Source organism: Cryptotermes secundus, unplaced genomic scaffold (assembly GCF_002891405.2).
Source record: "Cryptotermes secundus unplaced genomic scaffold, Csec_1.0 scaffold512, whole genome shotgun sequence".
In the NCBI taxonomy this organism is placed as follows: Eukaryota; Metazoa; Arthropoda; class Insecta; order Blattodea; family Kalotermitidae; genus Cryptotermes; species Cryptotermes secundus.
In genome coordinates, this window is record NW_019735563.1 from 349,107 (window position 1) to 368,600 (window position 19,494).

General features: G+C 45.2%; 1 protein-coding gene across 1 annotated transcript in view; it reads left to right on the top strand.

Annotated features, from left to right (window-relative positions):
* Window positions 1–19,494, top strand: part of LOC111869569 (bromodomain adjacent to zinc finger domain protein 2B) — a gene marked incomplete in the record, with an annotated part of 241,275 nt that overhangs the window by 78,614 nt on the left and 143,167 nt on the right. Inside the window, 1 exon segment of the mRNA XM_023861196.2 lies at window positions 2,359–2,402.

Sequence of the window (19,494 nt, forward strand, 5' to 3'; positions counted from 1 at the left end):
ACAGAGCAGTCATCAAGCCAATATGGACATACGGAACCCAACTCTGGGGATGCGCCAGCAAAACAAATATAGATCACATCCAACGAACCCAATCAAAAATTCTTCGTCTTACCGTAAACGCACCACGATACGTGTCTAACCACACCATTCACACCGACCTCAAAACTCCATACGTCACAGAAGTCATCAGAGAACACAGCATCAACCACTTCAGCAAATTAGCTAACCACCCAAACCCACTGCTCCAGCCGCTCTTACTGCATCACGACCACAGAAGAATTGGACGAAAGTGGCCAGAAGATCTAAAAATCTGAGGGACGCGTCGATGGAAGTGACCCACTGAAGCCACTGAAGTGTACAGTTCTTAACTAATTGTACACAAGACAACAAATTGACTGAAAGATTGTAGTATCTGATTGTCAAGAAAGGAGATAAAAAATATATTTTTCTTCATGATACAGTAAATACCTGACTCTGTAGTGTCAGATGATTACGTGGTAATGAACAGCGATGCTAGTAGTTGGAGGTGAGTGGTCACTTTCACGTCCCGGCCGTTTTACCCCCGGTAACCATGACCATGTGGAAAGGTGTCCGGGGTCTGTCCCGGAATTTGCTTACAAGGTAAGCTAAAAGGTAAAATTGTCCCTGTGCCTAATTAAGCACTACGCCATGAAGATGTATGGGGGAGTGAAGGTGTAACTCCACCATTCTTGACCTCCGCACTAGATGGAGCTGACTGGTATGCTTTTACGCCCCTGCCTCTTTACCACCGGAGGAAGAGCCCATGGTACCCATTGGGTAGGAGGCTTCGTGGGCCCCAGAGACGGTGTGGACGCTGTAGAGGAGAGATGCCTTGTCCCCCACCGGGAATCTAACCCCTGCAGTTCAGCCCGTAGCCCGTCGCTATACCGATTAAGTTATCATGGCTATTAATTCGTTCTGTATGTTTTTTCCCCCCTTGGTGCTACAGGTCCCAGTGGGCCTAGGCCTACCTCCATGAACTTCTCCGTTCACTTCGGTTTTTCTAGATCTTACACATTCGGTAGGACTCCTTGGGCGGGTGGTCAGCTCGTCGCAAGGCCTCTAACTGTACACAAACACAGAAAAACGCACACACACAAACTGAACATCCATGCCCTGAGTGGGATTCGAACCCACGATCCCGGTTTTCAAGCGAGCGAAGACAGTACATGTCTTAGACCGCTCGGCTACCGTGACCGGCAGTGTATAAGAATAATATATAAGAATTCAGTTCGTATCTCACAGGAAACAGATCCGAACCCACGATCCCGGTTTCCAAGCGAGCGAAGACAGTACATGCCTTAGACCGCTCGGCTACCGTGACCGGTGTTCTGTATGTTATTTTCATTAAAACTATCAATTAATTTGGCGACAGTTCAAATAGAGACCCATAATTGGAATGCTCACCTCGAAACCGCAGGTCTGCTCTATATTTGCAAAGTGCTGGAGCCAGCTGGTACCATTGCTGCCCGTGGCGAATCATGATGCAAGTGCATGTCTGTAACTGTTGGTCTACTTTGAGGTCATGAGAAAGAGATGCAATTCCATGTAACAAAGTTAAAAGTATTACACTCACACGCGTTACTCAGTTCTCATATGGCCGTCCACAGTCTCACATTTATTGAATAATGAGAAGTGAGAAGGGAAGCTCCAGAGGAAAGGGAAACGTCCGTTGTTGGTAGCCGTTACCGAGAAACGGCTATTGAAGTCGTGATTTTGGATACTAGTGTGTATGTGTAATAATGTAGTCACGCGCTGTATCAAAGAGCCCAGTAAATCCGGTCATGAATCCAAAACACTCCGTAATCATGTGACAGTATTTCTACGACATGTTTCGACATCTCGCAACCCTATGGGCCTTCACGGGCTGTTACAGGGATAGCTTTATCTTCATGGGGGGGGGGGGTAATGTTGGTCCGAAACTTTTGGCTGTTCTCCTAACTGCACGGCATTACAACCCGAAAGACCCGTAGCCTTCAGACTCAACTTCCTGACAACCCCAGCAGCAATAACAGCAGGAAGATTGCTGGTACTCATTTCTGTTAGATGCTGAGTCGACCCCAGGGCCATAGTGCCGCTGGAAGGATTAGGTCAATTGAAAAAATTCCAGTGACCTCATTGGGATTCGATACCTCGACCTTCTGGCATGTATCATATTGCCTCAACACACTACGCTACCGCAGGGCCCAAAAGCAAAACAAGAAAGAAGCCCGCAGGCGGGAAGCTGATCCCGAAACGACGGGCTGTCTGTGAAGTGCACGGCGGTATCCAGAACGTATGAGTATTATTATAAAGGTTTTCTTTGTGTGTAAATTTGGTATTTTTCTCTCTTTCCAGATGATCGTTCTGCAGACGGGAAGATAACTCAAGAAGCCAATATGGTAAATATGAGAGCTTATTCTGAATTTTGTTCTGAATGAAAACAATGCCCACAATAAAATTTCCATTACGAAATGCAGAGTTTGTGTCTCTGCCTTCGTTTCAGTGGTGATATCAGGACCACAGTCTGAGAAACACCGATGTATATGAATTGCCACCGGAAGATTTTCAGTTGCTGTAGAATTTAGTGCCAAAACTTTGAGAGGCAGCAGTTTTTGTACGCAGGATACGGAGAAACAAGAGCTGTGCGTAGATTTGAGTGGATAAGCGACCAGGCAGTTTTTGGAAGATGGCCGACATGCTGGCTGGCCATATCGTAACAGCACACACTCGGACAAGGAACCTTCCGCGGTAGAAAGTAGTTCGGCACTATTTCTGATCGTCAGAACAGGTCACGTCACTAACTTTCGGGCACTAAAGTAAAAGTAAAGTTATCCCTGTAAGAGGCCGTGGAGGCCCATAGGGTTGTGAGATGTTTAGGTTCCCACATTTTGTAGACAATCGGCTGACAGATGGCGGTGAGGTTGTCAGTCTTACGCGCCGGCTGCCCTTTACGCCCCAGGAAGATTTCTGGTACTGATTTCTGTTAGAGGCAGAGTCGACCCCAGGGCGACAGTGCGGCTGGAAGGATTGGGTAAATTGAAAAAATTCAGTGACCTCATCGGGATTCGATCCCGCGACCATCCAGCTTGTAGCATGGTGCCTCAAACAACTACGCTACCTCGTGCCCCTACCTTCAGGCACTATGTTGTGTTATTTATAGCCTTTAAATTGATCGGGGTACTTAGATGTTCATTTTGCTTTTTGAAAAGCTCTGTCTTCTGGGATATGACGCCGTGTAGTCTGTTAAAGTCCACATTTCAGTGGACCACAAGGCGTTATATCTCAGAAAATAGAACTCTTCATAATTACCGCTGTGAGAACCTAAATTCTTTGCTTTTTTCGTACCGGTTGAAGTACGTGACACAGTGGCGATACTGACAGCTGTAGCTGTGAAATACACTGTGACACCGTATAGTCCGATATAGTTTCACCGATGTTTCATGGTCGAAGTATACGGAAAGGAGAAACAGTTTCCTCTGGTTCCTTTCTTGACTTTGACGTTTAGACTCAAAAGATGCAGCTATTACTTTCTGCCGAAACGTCTGTGAACTTCGGACTACACGGCGTTGTCACAGATGATAAACATGAATTCGGGTTCAGTAATTCCTTTTTTTTTTTAAGAAAAACATACTTCGCAGAAAACTCGTTAAAATACGCGCTTTGCTAATGCGCACACTCGCGGTATGTGCAAGAGTTATTCTCTTGTTTATGGTGTCAAGACCAGCTCTGGGGTCACCCCAGCCTTGCCTGCCTTGAGTCTACGAAACGTAGTTTACATTCTTGCAGATGCATGATGTCACATCTCAAAAGACAGTAATCTGTATTATAAGAACTGATTTTAAAGTATACTGGCTTCCATGATGCACCGGCGTTATGAAGTCATGTACTGCCTCCATCTTCACAGATCTTGTTACTTGCCTGTCATGCTTGTCTTAATCTTCACCCATGAAGATGGAAGCATTGCGTTCCCCGAAGCAGATGAACATTACCGACTACATGGCTTCATTACAGAAGATAATGGTAGTTTACGATTTTTTTATTGCTAGTGGGTTGGGACTAAGTCCCTTGTACTGCGGCCACTTCTGGCCTATCGTACTAGCCCCAGATGATAGGTGAGGGTGACGGTGGAGCAATTGGTGGAATGAAGATTGGCAGGGGAAACCGAAATACTCGGAGAAAACCCTCCCCAGCGCCACTTTATCCACCACAAATCCCACTTGATCGAACCCGGGCCGGCGCAGTGGGAAGCCAGCGACTAACCGCTTGAGCTGTGGCGCGGCCCTAGTTTACCGTTACTAGAATTGCTAATCAACCTGTTTTTAATTAGATTGTAATGATGGAAAGTGGATTGAACTGGCATTAATTGTTGTACGATAATGAAAGTGGATGGATATTCGAATTCAGTAACTACAGGAATTATTCCGACCCTCTGTATAACTGTCAGCTTCTCGAGAACGCTTAAGTCCGATGTTTATGTGCGGCCACTTTGCTGTTTGAATGCGAGCCATGACTGATGTGACGTCAGTTTAGAGAACATTGACCCACAATAATTATATCGAATGTTATGCGAAATGCTACTGTTTCTAAACCGACACAACTACTGTACAGTACACCCCTCTGCTTCTAAACGAGTAATTCTGAATTAATTGTCTTTTCACCCCTTACAACAAACGATACAGTGAATTCTGTATAGAGGCTTCGTTGCGTGCCTCAAGCTTTCATGTCAAACAACTTTCTGTATATCGAATTCGGAGCGATTAAAGTTCATTCCAATTAGTTATGAATAATGAACTGATGTTGAACTTTGGAGTGAAGTAAAGTTTCGCACTGTCGCCATAATTGTAATTGTTTCATACATAATTTCCACGCATGTTTATAATCTGTACCCAGGAACCAAGTTCCACCCTACCGGCTCCTTTGTTTAGAAATCGCTGTCAAACCCAAAGCTAAATATAGATTTCGTGTAGCTGCCATTTTGTTTTGTATCTTGTAAAAAAACAATAGTTCTGTCTTCTGGGAAATAACGCCGTGTAGTCTGTTGAAAGTTAACCGGTGTTTCTGAGGAACATGTCGCCTCCATCTTCAAGTTCGAAGAATAAGCCAAAAGACCAGTTACGTGTTCCTCCGAAACGTCGATTGACTTTCAACGGAACACACGGCGTTATATCCCAGAAGACAAAACTTAATAACCACCGGTGTTAGAACCTCAAATCCTACCTACCTTAACAGATGTGTGTGTTCTTCGGAGACGAATTACAGTACATAACACAATTCCAGTGTCTTGGATTAATTGGTGCTAGGGTCTCAGTCATCTGTGAGCGCCACCAGCCTTGTTTTCTCATGGTTGGGGAACAGCTAGAACATTATCTTACTATCTTACGTTTAAACTGGTTGAAGATATTCTTGGATAATTCTAGAGATATCTGCTTCTGTATTGTAACATAGGTGACGCCTCATTTAAAAATAACTATTTTTATATAAATACTTTGTATAATTCCTGTATTATTTCCATTTTTTTTTTCAAAATTTATGTTGGTTTGGCGGATGCATGCCTGCCCCCTCCCCCGCCTTTGTCCATTCTTCATGTGACGTCCATGTTATTACCGATTTAACAGACTGGACAAATACGTTAGGATGGTCTCGAGTGACATACCGTTCACACCAAGTTTCGTGAATATCGGTCGCTCGTTCTAGAAGTTTATAAGTTCGCGTGTCTACTTCTGGAAGGGAAGTAAGCCAAACCCCGTCCATGTGAAGGTCTGCAAACAGAGATAAGCGTCGTATCACTTTTGAACAGCTCATGGTTCTCTCGGGAGCGATGTGGCAACACTGGCTTTGGTTTCTGCTGGCTGATTGAATTTTCTGCCAAACCAGTTAATTGTGTTAGCGGGGTTGTTACCACTTTTGTCCCCTGCCGCTGTCTGTTAAGCTTTAAGTACATCATCTTTAGCTAGTGTGCCGAATTAATTAATATGTAACGGCGCGGTTAGAGATGCTCTGTGTCCCTGTGTAGCTGCAGTAGTGGGTAACCTGTGGGCTTCTACTTACAAGGTTTGATTCCCCTTGTTTTCAGTCTGATTTTCTCTTGCGAGGAAAATAAATGAATATAGAAAATTTAGAACCTGGTGATCGATTTTCACGAAATTTTGTATGATCGTTACACCCCTGCAGGCCACCCCAACGCCGTACATTTTAAAATAATAACAGTGATAACAGTTGTCTCTGTGTCATGAAGATATATATGGCGGAGTGGAGGTACAGCTCCACGTTTCTTGACCTCGGCTCTAGATGGAAGTGGGTGCCCAGTTTAACACCCCGATCGCTTTACTCCTAGGAAAATAATCTCCGGTACCCATTGGATAGGAGGCTGGTGGGCCCCACAGCCGGTCTGGACGCTATGAAGAGAAAACCCCTGTCCCTGCCGGGAAACGAACCCAGGCAGTCCACTCGTAGCCCGTCGCTATACCGACTGAGCTATTGCGACTCATATTATCTTCAGTAATAAGGTCATGACGGACATAATTTCGGATGGTAACAGATCTTGGAAGAACACGAAGCTTTTGTGAAGGTTTTTTTGTTGTTTTTGTTTGGAAAGTAAGACATTGAGTTGACATTAATTAATAAACCACTAGAGTTGGGAGTATGACATTTGGCACATAGGTGGACCTTTAAGAAGGCTGTCGGTGTGTTCTAGTGGTCAGAGTTCCTGGCTACAGATCCAGAGGTCCCGGGTTCGATTCCCGGCGCTACCACATTTTCTGAGAAGTAGTGGGTATGAAACGGGGTCCACTCAGTCTCACGAGGATAATTGAGGAGCTACTTCAATGGAAATAGCGGCTCCCGTCTAGAAAACCGAGATTAACGGCCGTGGGGATCCGGTGTGCTGACCACGTGACATCCTCTATCCGTTAAAGTTGGCACTAACTTCGCCGACAAGCGGCGGTCGCTCGGTCGGTATGGTTCTCTTGCAGACTAAAACCACGGAAATTGTTTTTTTTTTGTGTGGACCTTGAAGATACACATCACGCGCGAAACGTAAGTTAACAGTTACAAACATGGCGATGGTGCGAAATTTTGAGGCTGTATAGCATCCCGCTGCGGAATCTGTGTGAAAGCCACAGGCCCGAATGCTTCAAAGAAAATAGAGTAAAGTTAAATTTATTTCTGTAACTAATTAAGCTTTACGGCACGAAGACGCATGCGCTGTAATGGTGTAGCTGCACGTAAACTTAACCGTGACATATCTAGAGGTACCTATGTGCTGGTCCTACCGCAGGGCTTGGACCCTGTTTCGTCGGCCGTCCAACCTGTAGCTTAGTTACCCGGCTGACGGAACCGTCAACGCTTCCGTTGATGAATACGGCGTAGATACCGGGGAATGCTAGTGGAGCCGCGATTGTGAGTTTCTGTATGTGCCAGACGCGTTCGCTACCGGCGACAGCCAACCCTGGGAGATCGTTCCTAGCCTCTGAACACGAGAATATCAGCCAGTAGTACCAATGCTAAGAATGAAAATTTCTCACTACCGAGATGTTATATCCTGAATCTGTTTTGCCTTTCGTAACACTCGTTTGCGTTACTATATTTTGCAACAGCTTGTACTGCCCTTGACTATACACACACACACCGGCAATGCCCTATAATGTAGGCAACACTGCGGAAGCTTTTTGAAGGTCACGGCCATCGTAACTAGGTCAAGTTCAGCGGCCTTATCAAGGTCACGTGGTGTGCTGAGTTTATAAGGGACTAGGAGGGGGGGAACCCATGGTCACGTGATTTATTGTTGTTGTGTTTATGTTTGCGGTAGTTTTATTTATGTTTTACTAGTGACTATAGGTGGGGTGAGGAGAGGTCAATATACTGATAGTGAAGTTTATTCATGGTGTACAGTCCCAGCTGACGATGTGACCTTATGTATCGTGTGAGTCATGCCTTGCATTTTATGCTGCTGCGTGTGCCACAGTGATATTCGAACCCGTGGGCCCAATGCGGCGCGGACCACGAGTGCATTCCTCTGACGAAGACAAAAAGAAATATTGATTTTAAAAATAATATCTATCCGTCTATGGCTCTACAGTCTTTGTGGGCCGTGGCCGCTTTTTCATTTTCTCGATATAAACACAGTCGGTACGACTCCTTGGAGGGGGTATAAATCGCCAGGTACTGATCAGATTCCGGCAGAACTTATTCAAGCAGGAGGCGAAATATTACGGTCTAAGATCCATAAGCTAATTACTTCTATTGGGCTTAAGAAAAAATTGCCTGGTCAGTGGAAGGAGTCTATTATTGTACCAGTTCACAAGAAGGGTGATAAAACTGACTATAGTAATTATCGGGGGACATCACTGCTGTCAACTGCATACAAAATTTTATCCAATATTCTTCTTTCAAGTTTAAGTCCATATATAGATGAAATTATTGGGGATCATCAGTGTGGGTTTCGACGTAACAGATCAACTACAGATCAGATCTTTCGCATTCGTCAGATATTTGAGAAAAAAATGGGAGTATAATGAGACAGTACATCAGCTATTCATAGACTTCAAGAAAGCCTATGATTCATTTAGGAGGGAAGTACTGTACAATATTCCAATAGAGTTTGGGATACCCATGAAACTAGTTAGGTTGATTAAAATGTGCTTAAACGAAACGTATAGTAAAGTCCGTGTAGGTAAACATTTGTCTGATAAATTTCTTATCCAGAATGGCCTAAAACAAGGAGATACTTTATCGCCACTGCTTTTTAACTTTGCTTTAGGATATGCCATTAGGAAAGCTCAGGAAAACCAGGTGGGACTGAAATCAAATGGGACACATCAGCTGTTGGTCTGTGCTGATGATGTGGATCTCCTGGGTGATAATGTAGATACCATAAAGAAAAACACACAAACTTTAATTGATGAGATTGGTCTAGAAGCAGAGAAAACTAAGTATATGTTGGCCGCACCATAGCTCAAGCGGTTAGTCGCTGGCTTCCCAACGCGGCGTCCCGGTTCGATCCCGGGTCTGGGTAAGTGGGATTTGTGGTGGACAAAGTGGCGCTGGGGCAGGTTTTCTCCGAGTACTTCGGTTTCCGTTGCCAATCTTCATTCCACCAATTGCTCCACAATCACCCTCACCTATCATCTGGGGCTGGTGCAATAGGCCAGAAGTGGCCGCAGTACAAGGGACTTAGTCCCACCCCACTAGCAATAAAAAAAAGTATGTTGCTGTCTCGTCACCGGAAGACGGCAAAATCATGATACCAAATTTGGTGACGGATGTTTTGAAAATGTGGCACAGTTCAGATATTTGGGAACGACGATAACAAATCAAAACCTGATTGAGGAGGAAATTAAGAGGAGACTGAACTCGGGTAATGCTTGCTACCATTCAGTCTAGAACCTTTTGTCTTCTCGTCTGCTGTCTAAAACATAAAAATTAGAATATACAGAACTATAATTTTGCCTCGGGTTTTTCATGGGTGTAAAACTTGGTCTCTGGCATTAAGGGAGGTACATAGACTAAGGGTGTTTGAGAACAGGGTGTTGAGAATATTTGGACCGAAGAGAGATGAAGTGACGGGAGGCTGGAGAAAACTACATAACTTGTACTCTTTACCAAATATAATGAGAGTGATGAGGTAAAGGAGGATGAGATGGGCAGGGCATGTAGCACAAATGGGGGAGACGAGGAATGCATATAGGATATTGGTGGGAAAGCCAGAAGGAAAGAACCACTGGGAAGACCAAAACGTAGGTTGACGGATAATGTTAAATGGATCCCAGAAATGTTATATTTTAGCGTCCTGTTGCACTGATTCACGTTAATGATGTGTATTTGTACCAACCGTCTTACAGTGCACACAATTTCCCAGAAAGATAGGATGGGATGGTATGGATTGGATTGATATGGCTCAGGATAAGGACCAGTGGAGGGCTCTTGTGAGCACGGTAATGAACCTGCGGGCTCTAAAAAATGTTGAGAATTTCTTGAGTAGCTGCAGAATTGGCGGCTTTTTAAGTAGGGTTCAGTTCCATGAGTGTCAGTGATCAGTAATATTGCAGCACATAAGCGCTACTCAGTGATGTTTTTAATAGACCGGTGTGTCTAGTGTGGCCACAATAAAGGAAAGTTATTGATGAAAGTCTGACATTTCTAGGTATGCAAACTGGAAAGTGTTTATTTGTATTAACCCTTTAAAGCCCAGTGGTTACTATGTGTACGACCTGCTATAACACACTAAACTCTGCATTCTGGTGAGAGTAGCACATGTGCAGGTTCATGCGCATGCGTGTGTTGAGACTGGGCATCCTAATACAGAAAATGGCCGAACGAGTGCCAGGTATAGCCGGATGGAAGAGAGGCGTGTTCTTGCTTATGAGCGGCAGAGTGAAGGTGATTGAAGCCTGCCACGAGTCAGGGGTCAGTCATACACACCCCGGCGGCCAGGGCTCTATGCCATGAAGGCGTATGGAGGGTATAGATCCACATTTTCTTGACCTCGCCACTAGATGGAGCTGAGTGGTTATCTTCATGGCCGGCCGGTTTAACCCCGGTACCCATTGGATAGGAGGCTGGTGGGCCCCAGAGCCGGTGTGGACGACGTTGAGATGAGAAAATTGTTGCCTTACTGGGACTCGAACTCAGACCCCTCAGTCGTCCTGCCCGTAGCCATTCGCTATACCGACTGCGCAGTCCCCATTCTCTGTGAACTCTTTATAGAATTCGTAATTCCAAGGCAGTAAAATAAACATGAGAATATTTCCCTTTGTAATTGTCTCTATAAAACTAAATAAACTCATTGGCTTTAAGTCCGCAAGCGAACTATACCGACCGAGAGACCACCGCTTGTCGGCGAAGTTAGTGCCAACTTTTGCGGATAGATGGTGTCACGTGGTCAGCGCAGCGGATCTCGGTTTTCTAGACCGGAGTCGCTATTTCCTTGAAATAGCTCCTCAGTTGTCCTCACGAGGCTGAGTGGACCCCGTTCCAGACCTGCTACTTCTCAGAAAATTTGGTAGCGCCGGGAATCGAACCCAGACCTCTAGATCTGTAGCCAGCATCTCTTACCACTAGACCACAGAGGCGGTCCAGTTGTCTGTAATCAAAATTTCATGAGAAGCCACCGAACATGGCCGCTTCAAAATTGACATCATTGCAGGACAAGCTGTGTAGATTTGAGAAATTCAGATTTCCAAGTCCCCGTCTCTCACTGAGAACAAATGCGCGTTCTCAGGCTGGAATTTATGAAATTGTAAAGGAAGGAAGCTCCGGACGAAACAACAGGGACGCACGTTATCTGAAGGGATTCATTAAAGCATTAAAGCGTGTCTGCGTATAGCGGAGTTCCCCGTTGATTGAAGACCTGGCCTGAACTCGATGGTGAAGCCGGACGTAAGAGGAAGTCTGTGCCTCAGTGACGAACGACACATCACAGCCAAAGACTCACCGAAGGGGCAAAAAAAAAAAAAATGGCTCCTAGCATGTCTATATTCTTCAGCTTTCGTTTTTTTTTGTCTTTCTCTGTCTTCTTTCTCCTCATTTTCTTTCTATACGAGTTGATTTCGTTTTACAATCTCTTCCCCTCTACTGTCCGCTTCTGAGCTTTCAACTTTTTATCTTCTTTTGTGTCGCTGTTGTCATGGCAACCGCCTGAATCCTCTTCTGCTCCACAGCCCAGGATATGTGAACGCCTGGCGTTTGGTTAGCAGTGTCAGTGTTAGAAATACGTTTATAATGACATTATGGGGCACGCTGTAGCGTATTTGGTTGAGGCACTATGCTACGAACCGGAAGGTCGCGGAATCGAATCCCTATGAGGTGGATTTTTTTATCAGTTTACCTAATCTCTCCGGTCGCACTATGGACCTGGGGTCGACTCAGCCTCTAACAGAAACGAGTACCAGGAATATTCTTAGGGGTAAGGTTGTGGCCGGCGCGTAACGCTGATAACCTTACCGCCATCTGTGAGCCGATTGTCTAGAAAATGTGGGAGCCTCGACGTCTCACAACCCTATGGGTCTTCACAGCCTGGTACATGGATAGTTTTACCTTATAATGATGTGATACAGCACGCGCCAGTGATTAAAGTTATACGAGGTCAGGTGTCATGTTAAGTTGGTCTTTGTAAACTGAAATAGGAGTAACATACTGCAATAGGGCCGCGCCATAGCTCAAGCGGTTAGTCGCTGGATTCCCACCGCGGCGGCTCGGTTTCGATCCCGGGTCTGGTCAAGTGGGATTTGTGGTGGACAAAGTGGCGCTGGGGCAGGTTTTCTCCGAGTACTTAGGTTTCCCCTGCCAATCTTCATTCCAACAATTGCTCCACAATCACCCTCACCTATCATCTGGGGCTGGTACAATAGGCCAGAAGTGGCCGCAGTACAAGGGACTTAGTCCCACCCCACTAGCAATAGAAAAGAAAATATGTCATAAGAAGTAACACGTGGTCTTATTTGGAGGCTGTTCGACAACCTGTGAGATGCCTACAGGATGAGTAGGCGCGCAGCAGGCACGTGGTCTGCAACTCTGTGTCAGTAATGATGTAACCATGACTACCCGCAGCGCGGAACAATCTCTGTGATCCGATATAGGCTTTATGATCACGTAATATGATGCTTCGTCTGCTGTAGGGACTGTCTATGGGCTGTACGACCGAGGGGTCGGAGTTCGAGTCCCTTTTGTAATGTTAAGAATTTTCTCCTAACGTCTTCCGGACCGGCTCTGGGGTGCACCCAACCTCCTATCCAATGGATACCGGATGGTAAATCGGCCGGAACGTGAAGCTGACCACTCATCTGCAGCTATTGCCGAGATAAAAAAGTGGATCTATACATCCGCTCCCCCATACGCCTTCATGACGTGATGCTCAATTAGTTAAGCACAGGGACAGCTTTACTTTTATCTGCCGTGGGATCGAGAATGAGCCACCTTCTATTTGTATAGATCGTCACGTGATTATAGAAAGTCATAGATTATTTCAGTTTTCTTCCGGTGTTAATGCGTGGGAAATTTAGTCGTACATGACTTTTCTTCCGTAAGGTTTCTAGAACAGATTCGCTTAGTGGGGGGTGGAGTCCAACTGGGTCCACTCGGCACGTCTGCCACTGATTGGCCTATTGTAGCCTGCCCCGGGTGATTATGATGATGGAGAATTTGGTGAAATGAAGATTGACAGGGGAAACCGAAGTACTCGGAGAAAACCCGCCCCAGTCCCACTTTGTCCACCACAAATCCCAGTTGACCAGACCCGTGATCGAACCCGGGCCGCAGCGGTGGGAAGCCAGCGAGTAACTGCATGAGCTATGGCGCGGCCATTTCTAGAACAGATGGACTTTACCTGTGACGGAACCGGGGTTAAGAAATGCAACTCGGCGGCCTTGATTTTATACGCCCATCACGAGCGGGCAGACGTTAAGTTGCTTCTTATGCATCTTACTAACGCCACGAAGCCGTGCCCTCCTTCAGAAGGCAGTAATTGGTAATCTCATCAAGAAACCACACCACATGAAACCCGAAGGTTCATTACCGTGTTCACAGGAACCCGCTGTTGGCCCTGTCCTTAGCCAGATCAGTGCACACCCACCCGCCATATTTCATTATCATCCATTTTAATATCATCATTACGTTTACGCTTAGCTCTTCCGATTATTTTCTTTACTTCAGTTTTTCCTACGAAATTCTTATTCACGTCTGTCCCATGCATGCTACGTGGCCCGCCCGTATCATCGTAATTTGGTCATTCTTATGTTCGGTGAGGAGTTCGAAGTATGAAGCCGCTCATATAATTCTCGCCAGCCTCCTGTTACTTCTTCCCTCTTGGGGCCAGATATTCTCAGCAACTTTTTCTCAATCCTCTGTAGTAAAGAATACCTCACAGGAAACACAATACGCCACCGCTACATAGCCCAACCGGTTAATGCTGTTTAGGGAAACAGTCGCTGTTTATTGTGAGAACCATACGGAACACACATATACACTCTGTGGGCAGAATGCAGTATATATAAAAATTCAGTCCGTACCTCACGGGAAACACATTACGTCTCCGCTACAAAGCCGAACCGGTTAATGCTGATTAGGGAAACACTAGGTGTTTATTGTGAAAACCATACGGAACACAGATGCACTCTGTGGGCAGAATGGAGAGTTTTAATGTGTTAAAGCAGGAGGTAGATACAGAAATCACCGTGTTTTAAGGGGTTAAACACAGTCAGAATTCTGCGCACGTTGTATTACTGTATTCGGCGTAGTCAGTGATGACACGATACCATTATTGAGCGAATAGCATAAATAAATTAATGGCCACCGTACCACAGTTTTTGAGCGGATAAAACGCATTAGTGGCCCCGTGTGGTTACAGTAGGCTATGGTCCTCAGTTCATCATGTTTTATTATTAATGGCTAACCCATGCTCTCTGTGTAGGTACGGTACACAGGAATTTCCTTTGAAGATTACTGTCTCTTTAAGATGTGACGCCGTCCGCCGACGTTTCGTAGATCATGGTACCCCATCTTTCCGAAAGAGTTCGCCAGCGTTTTGTAGCAACGTGGTAACTCCAGCTTGATGTTGATTGAGTTATTGATGTTGGTCCTGTTTCAAAAATGTTTACGACGTTTCGGAGGAACAGGCTGCTTCCTGGACGTTTGTATCTACCGCGATAGACGGCGTCACATATAACATGATTGTAATCCTTATCGTAAGAATCTGAAATCCTAAATTAAGCGGAAGGAATGGATATTTTATTACGTCCGTTTCAATTTACTGTTTGAGATGCCGAAGTTTGCTTCCCTGGTCGTATGGTCAGGTATTCCGCTTAAATTAATATTCATACCTGTATAACACGGAACTCCTCTCTTATACAATAACATTTTAATTATACATAAGAAGTCATTAACTCCTGTTGATAACTGGTCACCTAAATTTATCTGTACTTCGCTCTGTCTTTCTTTCTTAACTTCCTCTCACATTTCTCTCCACATTTTGTAAAATATGTTCTTATTTACTGCCATGTCTATCCATTATCCCTGTAACAGGCCGTGGAGGCCCATAGGATTGTGAGACGTTGAGGGTCCAACGTTATCTAGACAGTCAGCTCATAGATGGCGGCAAGGTTGTCTGTCCTACGCCCCAGCCGCCCTTTACCCCAAAGAATATTCCTGGTACTCATTTCTGTTAGCGTCTGAATCGATCCCAGGGCCATAGTGCGGCCGGAAGGATTAGGTCAATTGAAAAAATCCAATGAACTCATCGGTACTTGAACCCGTGACCTTCCAGCTTGTAGCATAGTGCCTCAACCAACTACGGTACCGCGCGCCCCCCTATATATAGACACACATAAACGTTTTGTGCAAAATCTCGGCTCTTGAAATCGTCGCTTCAAACCACAATATGTGGTGCCAGTGTTCCCCATTGTTGCAGAAGGGGCAGATCCCCCGTTCAGCGTTTTCTCCCAACCCCCTTAAATCTCCGAACCCCTATTTCTCACAGTACTTCCGCATCTTACCTGTCTATATCAACATCTGTCACGTATAAATCTCAAATTTGGCGACAGTTTATATACTTATTAGTCTATTTAGTTTTTAAAAAAATAAAGTATCGCAATGCTGTCTCTGTCTTTGTATCCCCCTCCTCAACTTTTGAATTCCTGAACCATTTTTTTTAATATTTTCGCAACAAACTTACTTTTGCGGTAAGGAGTTTTTAGCTCCACGATCAGCCCCCAAGCTGGTGGACCACTCCTTGTCGGCTGTCCGCGACTGCTTATTCAGTATATTCGTAGCTTCCCTCCATACCTGGAGGACGTCTCCTCCTGAGGACGCGCCATGCCGTGGTGACAAAAGACTCACCTAACAAGGATCTTAGAGAGATAGGATGGGATGGTGTGGATTGGTCTGGCTCAGGATAGGGACCAGTGGAGGGCTCTTCCGAACACAGCAATGAACCTTCGGGTTCCAAAAAATGCTGGGATATCCTTGAGTAGCCCCACAATTGGCGGTTTCTCAAGAAGGGCTGTTCCATGAGTGAGTGAACCTTCTTTATGAAACTTGGTATGTATATCATGGCATCTGAGCCAATTTCAGGGGCGTACCTCATAAAACCCTGCCATCAATCTGTGTATGCGTCTGTGTCCCCCTATCGTTGCTAGGCAACGCCTCGGTTCTGCGGCTACGAACACGCATGCAAGAAAGAAGAATAGTTAGATGGCGTAATGTTATGTGCGGCTCATGTCTTATCAAAGGAAAGTCTGCGGACTAGTTCTTCCCAGAACTTCTTGTATTGTAGGGCCATTAGTAAAAAATACAAATTTGAAAACCGTCTTAATAGTGCAAAAATCAGCGCAAGAGAATTAAAGTTTTGTAGATGATCAAGTCAAGGAGGATGAGGTGGGCATGGCATGTAGAACGAGTTTGGGGAGAAGAGGAATGCGTATAGGATATTGGTGGGATAGTCAGAAGGAAGGAGACCCCTGGGTAAACCAAGACGTAGGTGGATGGACAATATTAAAATGGATCTTAGAGAGATAAAATGGGTTGGTATGAATTTGATTGATCTGGCTCAGGATAGTGACCAGTGGAGGGCTCTTGTGAACACTGTAATGAACCTTCGGCTTCCATAAAATGCTGGGAAGTTCTTGAGTAGCTGCAAAATTGGCGGCTCCTCCAGAAGGGCTCAGCTCCATGAGTAAGATATTGAAGGCACAAGAAGGTTTGGTTACTACATTGTCCCGTCTTCCCCCACCTTTCCGCTTCTGGACACTTTTTTGTACAGCTAGGGAACCCAGTGATGCGAGTTTCTGACGGCTTCGCCCGACGTCAAGGGGTTCGGTGCTGCAGGGGAACGACGTGGAATGGCGGAAGGGTACAGAGGGGGTTACTGGCACTCAACTGAAGCCTAGCAACTCACACACACACACACACACACACACACAAACACTGATGGGTAGAGAAATAAGAAGAGCAAGTAAAGTCGATACGAAGTGTTCCTCCATCTCTCTTCCTCTCTGCTTACCGCGTTTGGCTTTTTCTCTTTCTGCGTACATACTTTCTTGCCTTCTCTGTTATATACATCCTCCCTTTCTCTTTCTCTCTTTCCTCTTTTTTCCTCCGGTGTTTTCCAGGGTTCGCTTCTGCAACTATAAGGGTGTTTAGCAGGAGTGAGGGATTCGTAAGGGGGGTTAGAGGGAACTTTTCTTTCTCTTCGCAGTGGCAGCTGCGATTCAGGGGGGTGGGGGTTGGAAACGCCAATCACAGAAAGGAAATGGTTCTTTTGAAACTGGAAGGTAAAGCTTGAGAGTAATATCCCAATATAGTGGTCCCAAATACATACAAATTAGTGCGCTTGCAAAAGAAAAATACTCTGAGAGTTCCTGGCTACATATACAGAGGTCCGGGTTCAATTCCCGGCGCTAACAGATTTACTGAGAAGTAGTGGGTCTGGAACGGGGTTCACTCAGCCTCGTGATGATAATTCAGGAGCTATTTCAAGGTAATAGCGGCTCCGGTCTAGAAAACCGAGATTAATGGCCGTGGGGATCCGTGGCGCTGACCACGCGGCACCCTCTGTCAGCTAAAGTTGGCACTGACTTCGCCGAAAAGCGGCGGTCGCTCGGTCGGTATAGTTCGCTTGCGGACTAAAACCACGGATTTTTTTTTATGAGACAAGATTTGACAGGATGTCTGACGAGTAAACATTGCAACGTATGACAACCGGGATAGCCGAGTCGGTGTAATGACTGGCTACCGGCTGGACGCCCAAGGGATCGGAGTTCGATTCCCCGCTGGGGCAAGAGAATTCTCTACCACAGCGTCCAGACCGGTTGTCTGTGCTCACCCAGCCTCCTGTCCTTTGTGTACCCAGGTCTGCTTATCCTGAGGTGACGCAGCTCCATGTAGTGTTGAGGTTGATGCAGGGAGCTGTACCGCCACTCCCCGCACGTCTACTCCACTCCATGGGATTAGCGAAGCAGTTTTCGGCCTCTGGCGTTAAGGACACGATTGAGACGAGGGCTGGAGATACTCCCTTGTTGTCGGGAAGCGGGTCTTGTAGCCCGCAGATCTTGTATATCTTATAGGCTCTGAATTTCGAGAAATGTTAATGAAGGATGGGGCATGCTGGTTGTGGTGCATGGTTGGTTACGGCCGTAACAGTGGTGAGGATGGTTCTTGACTGTGACATTTGTTGTTCCTGTTTTTTTTTTCACGTGGTATAACCTGTGTTAGGGCTGTCCAACTTCTAACCATTTGTGTGTGTGTGTGTGTGTGTGTGGGGGGGGTGATGCCTCTGGTACCAACTCGCATGCCGCTTTTTATCTCTTGTCTTTTGTTTGTGTACCGCCTAAAAGTGATATACGAAAATGTAATTTTGCCTATTGTTCCCCACAAATTCGATGAAGTAGTTTTCTGAAAATCGTCTCGCCTGTGCCCCTCGCAAACGTCTGAACGGTGGAACGAATTTTATTCAAATTCTAAGTTCAAGATTTTATCCATCATAGAATCCGGGGAATATGAATGTTCTACCTCTGAAAACAGGGGCCCTTCTTACGGATCCCAAAACACAAAATAGCAACTTGCTTGTAACGGATATAATTGTTATTAGCAGGGCCCGGATTTTGATGACCTGAAAATATTTAAATAAATGGCCTAAAATATGACCAAAAAATGTAATATGCCGGGCCCGGATTTTGATGACCTGAAAATATTAAAAAAAATGACCGAAAAAATCCAGAAAAATGACCTAAAATATGACCCAGAAATGTAATATGCTGGGCCCGGATTTTGATGACCTGAAAATATTAAAAAAATTACCTGTAAAATGACCGAAAAAACCAGAAAAATGACCTAAAGGAGAAAAGAAAGAACACTTCGCTTCCATGTTATTCACATTTCAGAAAACATGAAGAAAAATTCACTGAAATGGCAAAATATGACAAGAAATACCCTTAAATGTCAAAAAATTTACCAAAAAATTACCACTAAAATGAAAAAATGGCCTTAAACCTAAAAATGTCAAAAAATGACAAAAAAATACCTATAAAATTTACATTTCTGTAACCAGCAGGTCATATCCGAGATTTATATATTTAAGAGCATCGCATAGGATACAAGGAAAAAAAGATGACATGTCATCAAAATCCGGGACCTGGTTAGTAGATTTCAATAATGTGCGGAAACCGTCGCTCTAAGTATGCCCACATACGCGCACTGTGTGGCCAAACCGTCATTACCGGCCAAATGTATTGTTTCCAATGTTCAGTAACCAACAGTCGTTATTGCTGTAACAGACCATGGAGGCCCATAGTGTTATGAGACGTCGAGGTTCCCACATTTTCTCTAGACAATCGGCTCACAGATGGCGTTATGTATCGGCCGCCCTTTACCCCCTCCCCCAGAAATATTCCTGGTACTCATTTCTGTTAGAGACTGACTTGACCCCAGGGCCATAGTGCGGCTGGAAGGATTAGGTGAATCGAAAAATCCAATGATCTCATCGGGGTTTGAACCAGCGACCTT